Source organism: Chanos chanos, chromosome 7, assembly GCF_902362185.1.
Source record: "Chanos chanos chromosome 7, fChaCha1.1, whole genome shotgun sequence".
In the NCBI taxonomy this organism is placed as follows: Eukaryota; Metazoa; Chordata; class Actinopteri; order Gonorynchiformes; family Chanidae; genus Chanos; species Chanos chanos.
The window spans coordinates 35,095,624-35,105,360 of NC_044501.1; positions in this window are offsets into that span (position 1 = coordinate 35,095,624).

Below are 9,737 nucleotides of genomic sequence, written 5' to 3' on the forward strand. Positions count from 1 at the left end.
CATTTGCGGAGGTCAGGTCCGTTTTGACCTTTAGCACCGTTGCATAACGGGTGGCAGCTGGCATGAGCCGGCCTCCCCGGGCTTTTAGACGTCTGATTGATTTAAATTTATTAGGCTTTAATTTCATCCCCACCTCAGATATGTATGCTTTTTTTTTTTATCGTTTAATCCATGCAAATGGATGGCTGTTTAATCTGGCTTCATCTCTCCCTCTCTCTCTCTCTCAGCCCTTTTTCTTCATCAACAGTGTCTCTAACCCCTAGATGTCTACCATCTCTCTCTCTCTTTCTCTTTCTCTTTCCTCTCCCTTTCTTTCTGTAACGTGTCTCTCCCTCCTGGCTCCGGAGGCAGAGTTAAGTCCAGCAGACGTATAAACCGGGATAGGATGGTACAGTGTGGGCGGAGCTTAGAGCCAGCAGGGACCTCCCCCTTGCTCTGTGTGCAGAAAGTGAGCCGGTCTCCCAGCATCCTCTTGTTCATTCTAATGCCAGTCACCTCCCTAATGAAAGCCATAACGGAACACGCTCAGCGCATTAGAAAACACGCTTGCCGCCGGAATCAGTGGAGATACACGAGCAATTATAACACTCCTGATTCCATTAGGTTTAGCGGGATTTCTAATACTCATTTTAATGAGAGTTATGGTTTAGATGGGCGTTAATCGGTCCAACTGTGGTCAGATTGGAGGCCTCTGTTGACCATTACAGAATCAGAGAGAACAGATAAGGATGCTGCCACAGAAATAATCGTTTAACATAATCACATAACCGAGGTGATGATTATGACTCATCGTGGGGAGGGAAAATCTCAGCAAGAAGTGAGAGGCCACCAAAGGTGTAAAGGTCAAGCCTGGGAGGTCAAAGGTCAAGCCCAAAGGCATCTAAGATACCAGTGATGATTTTTTTTTTTTTTTTTACAAGTTTTAAACGAATTGTAATTTGACCACAGAAGAAAGCTCAGGAGGAGAGAGAGTGTGCATGTGTGCGGTGTGTGTGTGTGTGTAAGAAGGGAGAGAGAATTTGAATATTAGTGTTCTATTGTATGTTTGAGTTGTCTGTTTGAAGAGTTTTTTCCTGTTTATAGGTGTTCATATCAAACAACACAGGAAATGCCCAGTGTGTCTATCCTTGTCAGATGATTTATCATGCCATTTTAATCCCATAGTAACATTCAAGTGAGATATTATGTGTGTATTTCATAATGCTTTGGTTTTGTATGAACTTTACTACTGACTAGAGGTGAAATTGAAGATGAGCTTGGGGCGATATGTACATTTCTGTGTATGTGTGTCTCTGTGTCTCGTTCCCCTCAAACCATCACCCCTTCTCACATGCCAATCAAACCCCAAGCCCCGCCCTCTTCCAACCATCTCAACCTGTCATGCGCTGCCTGTTTTTCCTACCTGTTATATTTTGGGGGTCAGGGAAACAAAATGTAATGCGTGTCATTTTACATTTACACATTTTATCATTTTATCACCTATAATTTTATCCTCTTGGGTTTTTTTTTTTTCAGTGTTTTTTTTTTCCTTTGTTTGTTTGTTTTCGGTAACGTTTTTTAAAATTCACAAACAGAACAATGGCATAGATTTATTTGAATGTCGTCTCGGTCTGTGGCACAGGTGACATTTTGGTTAAGTCCCTGCTGCCCTACTCTCCCCCTCCTAATACTTTAAAGTATCGATCCTGTTGACTCCGCCGGGGTATGCTCCCGGCCGTTTGAACGAAAGTGGACGAATACTCCATCTTTATTCAGAGACTTAAAGAGGCCACTGGGAATGTACTCTGAAGACGCAGGGAATCATTTCCATTTCATTAAAACGGGACTTGTTTTTTTTTCCAAAGGGGGCCCCAACCTACCGCCCCTGCACAAAATCCAACGTGTCTTTTAAAGGAGTCTGTGTTTTGTCATGTGGGGATACCATCCTTGCCGGTGAAAATCATATGGTTTTTGTTTGGGGTTTTTTAGTTTGTTTAGTTTGTTTTTTTTGATTGTGTTAAACAACATGGTTCAGGATGCACATACAACAATTGACTTTTTAAATCCATCGTTTAGTGCACTTTTGTCTTTCCTTGTTTTATGTTACACCTTTTTAATAGAGAGATTTAATAGACAAATCAATTTTGTGTAGAGGATACTGTTTGTAGTGAAAGACTCTTAAGAAAATAGTTGGTAAGCATATGGACAATGATTTTGTCAACGGTTCAAACATTTGTGTAGTCTTTGGCCAATGATTATGTTTCAAAAGGGAGATCAGGGGTCGTTAGCATTAATTTAAGTTGACATTTAAGTTGACAATAGTTTGATAAATATTTCTTTAGTGAATAAAAATCTAGTCTAGTTGAAATGTTTCTGGGCAAATACAGCTTTAAGGGAGATGACCTATTAGGCAACATTATCCCAAGGGTTCACTCAGTTTTGCCTTGGCTTGCAGCTTTAAAAAAGTACATATTCTCACTCTCTCTTTCTCTCTCTCTCTCTCTCTCTCTCTCTCTCTCTCTATCAGAAAGAAATTTAACACTGAGACAGTGCTGAAAGGGAAAGATATTACTCTAGATGTAATTTTCATTCACACGATAAATAATATAAAATGTACATTCAATAAATACTGACGTTTTGTCTAGAATTCTGCAACTGGTCTTGCCATTTCTTTCATTTTATTTATATTTCCCTTCTCAAGAGGGACCGATATGTGGTTTGGCTGGAGATGTGTGTACAGTATTGCTCATACAAACCTCATCCTGTTGACAGAGTATGAATCTAATTGGATTTTTTGGTGGAAATTTCATAATGATGTGTCAGTTTTATGAGTTACGCAAACAGGAAAAGAGTTTACACAACGAATAACGTCGACTCGGAGATGAAGAAACCGGAAGAGGAAGCCGGGTCTCCGGGATTGAGCCCGGATTATTCGGCTGATGCCGAGTTTTGACACCAAGCCAACGTAAACGCTTATAAAATATCGGACCTTTACTCTGTTGTGAAACAGCAGGTCCTGTTTCAGGGCTGTTCTGCAGAACGCATTGCATAGACTGAGATTCAACTTTCTGACTGAGTCAGTGAAACAATAAAAAAAAAAACCCATTTATTAGCTCAAGGAACGAAGAATAAGGTATAAAAAAAAAACGGAGTGATTGAAAACGAGTAGAATTTTCACGCTTTATATGTGGTGGAGTCCGATTTATCACAGCACACACAAGTTGCCTCTTATCCCTTTCTCACGTTGTCCACGTTTTTTTTTTTAAACAGAGATTTCAACTACATCCCAAAGCCTTAGTCCTTCATAGCTTGACAAACTAAGAGTTACACTGAATGACATCATATCACAGTCAGTTCCTAAAGAGTTTAGTGAGAGATTAGTATAATTGCCATGTGCCCCAAATCTGAGGGATTTTTTTTTTTTTTTTAATAGACATTTTAGAGTTTGTATCCATCTATGCACGCGTATATTTGTGTTTTCTCATCTCCTTTTCTGAGACGCGCCGTGTTTACGTGCGTTTCTTTTTCCGTTGTTGGTACATTTATAATTGTTCATTTCTATCGTCTTCTTCTCGTTTGAATCCGTCGGACAGAGGCGGAAACTCAATCATGATTTCCGTACTAACTCACTTTCCAGAAAGTTCCATCTTAGCTCTTGATACGTTGTCAGAGCTTAAGGGAGGAGGAGAGGCTTTATCTCCCACTGGGAAAGGAAAAGAAAAAAAATGTTTGTGATGCTTATGAAAACGGTTCTGTCCGGATGTGATCCAAAGCCCCTGTCATAACCTACTAAAAATAGTCTTGGCTTTTAAAATGAATATGGGACAAACCAACACCCCACCCCCCTGCCCGCTCTGTCATTTCAGAGGAACAGCTGGAATTCTGACAACCAGAATTTAGAGGGTGAGGAACCGATTGTACGTTAAATTTTTCACCATCATTTGTGCTGATTAAAGAAAAAAAAACCTTTGCTGTCAACAATCCTGTTGTCTTCAGTCCCTCCATTTGAATGTCAATTCCGGATGGAATGAAAGAGAACAACTGAGAGAGGAATGTCTTGTTCTCGCCTTGTCTTCCTCACATTAAGTGTTCTAACTCTGTTGTTTTTCTTTCCTGTGTGGCGTTTCTCTGATTGTGTTTTTTTTTTTTCTCTCTCTCTGTGAAATCCATGCCATTCAAAAGATCAGCTGACACTCATCGTTGTAACTCTTGCTGGTACGGTGGTTTGTTTGTTTGTTTGTTTGTTTGTTTGTTTAAAGCTGTTCCAAGCATTTTAGATTAAAATATCATAAGATGATGGGTGATGCTGGCAGTGATAATATTTCAAGGTCATTCTCAAAAAGTCCAAGGTCAGACACGAGTGATTTTTATTTGATTTTCACTGGCTATCTCATCAAAATTTCTTTTGCTTTATCATACATACCTATCAACACCCTACCATAATAACAAGATCTTTTGCACTGTAGATCTCTCATGGTATATTCTAACTGTACATAGTATACCTTTCCTATGGTGTTATTCCAGCTTTGCAGCATTCATTATAACATTAGCTACCACAGTATTCATGCTGAAAAGGTAACATACCCATTAAAAATACCATAGTTACTTCTCTGACTGTATAATAGTGTTACACCATAGTAATAGCATCTTAATAACCTTAATGACACTCATCAAAAACCCATATTGTCACATTGAGTCTATTTAATGACTTCAGCTGCCATACTCCTTTCACTAGCTTCAAATCCTTTGTTTCATTCACATTCTTTGTTTTTCCTCTCTGTGCTCTACAGTCTTGAGGTAAACTTTAGCATTTTATTGACAACATCTATTGTAACTTTGGAGTCTGCCTGCCTTTTATTTTGGTTTTAGTCAGACTCTAACTGCTGTGAAGTGTACCTGACTTCTAAATGCCACATCACGAGCTTGTGCCTCTGCATTATTTGTATTGTTTGTTCTTATGGGAGTTCTCTCGAATTCAAATTGATTTTTTTTTTCCTTTTCCGTTCGTTCGTACGTTCGTTCTTTCTTTCTTTTTATATTCCAGACGCTCTTTCATTCATTCTACATTCGTATTTCGGAAAACACAGAGCTGCTATCCTTCCCTGCCCCTCTTCTGCTCCCCGGGGGGGGGGGGGATGAAGTACTTTCTCTCTTTTCTTTTTCTCTTTCTCTCGTTTCGCTGTTCCCCTTCAGTGGCGGGAAAAGATGTCTCTGAATGACAGGGGAATAGAAGATGCCTCTCCACAGTGCTGGGCCTTCCATCAAGAACAGAACTCCTCTCTCTCTCTCTCTCTCTCTCTCTCTCTCTTTCTTTACTTTCTTTACTTTTCACTCTTTCCTCAAGTTTGCCTGTCATGCCTGACTTCCACCAGACTCAGCAGAAAGAATGAACAGTAACTCCTTCTCTATCTTTCTGCAGAAGAATAATATTTCTATTTACGGGAGCCGCTGCAACCGATGTTGAGTCAATAAGGGTGAAAAGGTTCATCTCTAATTCTCTCTCTCTCTCTCTGTTTCTCTCTCTCTCTCTTTTTCATAACAGACACACTGTTCCCTAACCTCAGGCCCTCTCCTGCCCAATCTCATTATCCTCTATTGTGTTAGGTGAGGCTCAAACAAAGTCTGACTGCAAACATGAAATGAAGTTGAGAAAAGACCAAGAAAAAAAAAAAATGGAAAATCAGTCTGAGAGCCTGAGATTGGGAATCAGGGCCTGCTGTTCGTCTAAAAAGACACGTGTGCGTGTGTGTGAACGGAGAACGCCAGTAACCAGCGTGCTGAACAATAGAGAAGTCTACTGGGCCAACAGAAAAAAAGTCCTCCGTAACCTTGCTCTCGAGGAGCGGACGAGCGGACATGTGGCGCACGCCAAAAAACTCGAGGCCTCGTTTCTCAAGCTTCCGACAGTGGCGTTCTTGTACGAGCTCCGCGTTTTCTCGGCATCGTGCGAATCCGCTCGACTCCTCGCATGCCGAGCTAAATGCCAACGGATATCGAAACGTTCTGAGCGATCGCCGTCATCCCACGGCGAAAGCGTTTTTTTTTTTTTTTTTAAATTCGATGGGAGTTGGCTCTTCCAAGCTGACGGCGTCAGCATCCATAAGGCGAGAGCAATCGCAGAACCGTTTGGCGATTCTGAAAATGATTTGTACCGTGTGGGATGGCTATTTCAGCCAGCAGGCTTAAACACAACTGAATGCTTCCGGGAGAATCCAAACATGGAAGTTTGAGATGGAGGTTTCTGCCTCCACCAACGGATAAACTGATGGAGTTTCATGTACATGGAGGAGGGGTTATCCCTGCTAGAGAGTTCCAGTGGTTGGTAGAGTTTATGCCAATGCGCAATTAAGCTGTTCATTACTTTTCGTGTTCAGTGTTTCATGTTGGCGTTTCCTTTATTTTGACAGCTTCACCTTCGTTAAAGAAATCCTTGGTGTAAAGAGATAACACACGCATTCACATAAGAGCTTAGGTAACTTTAAAGTTTAATTCAGATTTAAAACGAAATAAAAACAGATGATTCGTCTTTGTAAACAACTTATAGAGCTTTCTGATATCTTTGAATTTTTTTTTTCTGTACGACAGTTTCTAGACCACGTCTTAGACCGAAAATGGACAAGGAGGTGAAATGTACAGATAAACACACACACGTACACACACTCATACACACACATCCAGAAACCACAGTACCCTCAAAAAAACACCCAACAGACCACGTCCCTACAAACAAAACGGACAATTAACCTAAAAAGCAATTTGTTCAAATCAAATTTACAAAATCATAATTAAATAACAAAAGGAAAGCACTTGGTGATTCCTTTCTGTGAACAGAATGATAAGCTGTGGAGAGAGAGAGAGGAAAAAAAAAAAAAGGAATTGAAATTCTCATCTTGTGAAGCTTCAGGCCTCAGAGAAAGGCTAATCTTATGGAGAATGAGATAAGATTTTAGCATGCAAACACAGAGGCAAAAACCCACGCAAAACACACAGAAAAGAATGCAGACATCGGTCAAGTAAGAGGCTTAACACAAACACACGCACGCACACACACACACACACACACACAGAAAAGTAAACTTGACTGATCAGGGATGATATGGTACAGACATTGGATTATGCATGCTGGGACCTGGGAAACATGCAAACACACGCAAACACACACACACACACACACGCAAACACACACACACACACGCAAACACACACACACACACGCAAACACACACACACACACACACACACACGCAAACACACACACACACGCAAACACACACACACACACACACACACACACACACACACACACACACACACAAGGAAATCAGGAAAAGGTTACTTCATGAAACCATGGCATGTTGTGTGTTAGTGTGCGTGCATGCGTGCGTGTGTGTGTCCGTGCCTTCTTGTCTGTGGACGCTGTCAGACAGAGACTCAGTGACATGACACATCACTCTCATTGATTGGAACAGGCTGGCAGGAGGAAAGCCAACAGAAGCATCACATTATTGATATAAAACACACACACACACACACACACACAAGACCTGACATATACACTTTTCGTAAGACATAATGTCATTCAGAAACCTCTAGTGCCCGTATGTATGTGGGTCAACATATTATTCACTGTGTACATTAGACATCAACCACCCTCTGCTCCATTCCCCTAACCCTCAGCTGTCAAAAACCTTAATCCAATGCTCCGACCATGGTTTTACAACCACATGCAGATCTAGTCATATACCAGACTATCTCTCTCTCTCTCCATCCCTCTTTCTCTCCCATACACAGATGCACTCTCTCACTCTCATTCAGAAAAAAAAAGGAACCCTCCAGAGATGAAATCCAATCACGGTGTGCCATTTTTCACCGGGTCGTCTGGTTTGGAACTCTAATTCATTACGATATAAGTGCACCAAGACAGCTGAACAGACAGGTACTGACCCTGTAAAGTGATTACAAGACACACACACAAACACACATATTTGGCATGTGTGTACATAAACCAAACTAACACCAAAAAACAGGCCCGTACGGAAACAACACAATGGCTCTCCAGTAATGTCGCCTAGCAACAGGAGCTTCTAAAAATACCCTACGTGCGCATTCTCTCATTCAAAATAATGTAACGGGTTGATTTAAGGGTGACTTTTTATAGCTAAACACTGACATGCTGTCTAAATCTGTCACAATCTTTCTTTCTTTTTTTTTTCTTTTTTTCCAGTTTCTCTGTATGTCATCTCTCGCTATGGTACTCAGTATCGTTCGTTCTTTTTAAGGACTGATAATTGAGGAGGGAGGAGAGATAAGCATCTTCCCGTTTGTCTGTCGCTGTCTCATTCCTCATGCTGACACACACACACACACACGCAATCAGTGGACTTTAAATATGAACTATGGTAACATCTACACAGACAGTCAACAAAACATGCAGTGGTCCCTTGATATTGAAAAAAAAAAGAGAGAGAACCATAAATGATAAAATAAGCAATAACAACATTACAACTCCTACTTTTCCAGCCGTCTGTCCGGGTTTCCGTAGTGACGCAACTTGAGATATGACAACATATGGACATGTAGTTACCTGTTAAGAGGTTTCAAGCCCCCAGGCGTTGCCATGGCAACAGTCTTACGTTGTTGTTTTTGAGACTGAAGTGGTGACTAAGGCTAATGACAGTGACACACATGCTAAATGCTTAGAGTCCACCTTTAACAGTTCACAGAAACATTTTTCATTTTTCAGTAAAGGTAGAATTTGATGCCAGGTAGTTTTCTTTCTTTCTTTTTTTTTTTTTTTCTGACAAAAATTTAGTTGGTACACAAACTTTCTCTCTCTCTCTCTCTCTCTCTCTCTCTCTCTCATACATACACACTCAGACATGTCGGGCAGTTTACAATACATATCTACCGTATCAGTTAAAATTTGTCGATGTAACACCCAGTACCATCACAGTAGCCATCTTCTGCTCATTTCTGATTGGTCCTTGTCCTTGGACCCAGAATCCTTTTCTTGACAGTTTGTACTGTCAACTTGCTGAGAAAATGTCTTTCTTCACAATATCAGCATGCAAACTCAGCGTGCTCTCTCTCTTCTTTCCCTCTCGTGTTTTCTTTTTTCTTTTTTCAAATCATTCCTTTTTTATCATACTGAGGAGGTTTTTTTTTTTTTAATCAGTCTCTAAACATGCTGCATTCTCTCATTTCCTCTTTTTTTGCACAGAAACACAAATACAGCAATGGAAATCCACCACCTTCACAATGCCCATGTACTAATTATGCTTTTATACATATTCATATTCCAGTCACTCTATACTCAGTCGATTATCTTAATATCATTACAATTTCACGATAACAACACTGACACCTGGCACACACCAATGAAAAGCGGTAGAAAAAAAAAGGGGAGGTTCTTTTTCGAAAAATGGGTGGCTGGGATTGGCTCAGCAGGAAATAGGCGGGTAGGGAAAGAAGGAGGGGGATTCTAACCCCCTCCTGCTACTGTTAAGACAACGTTCAGACAACGTTAAGATAACCTTACCATTGCTGTAGTAAGGCAGAGGAAGAAGAAGGAATCGAAGTGGTATTACTGCATTGTACGGAAGATAGAATGGAGGGAAATAGAGGGGAGACACAGAAAGAGAGAGAAAGAGAGAGAAAGAGAGAGAGAGGCAGGGAGAGAGGGAAGACAAAAGGACTCACTGTAAATATAAGATCCTAAAGACGGTAACAAGTCCATATATTAATAAATACGCTAATAG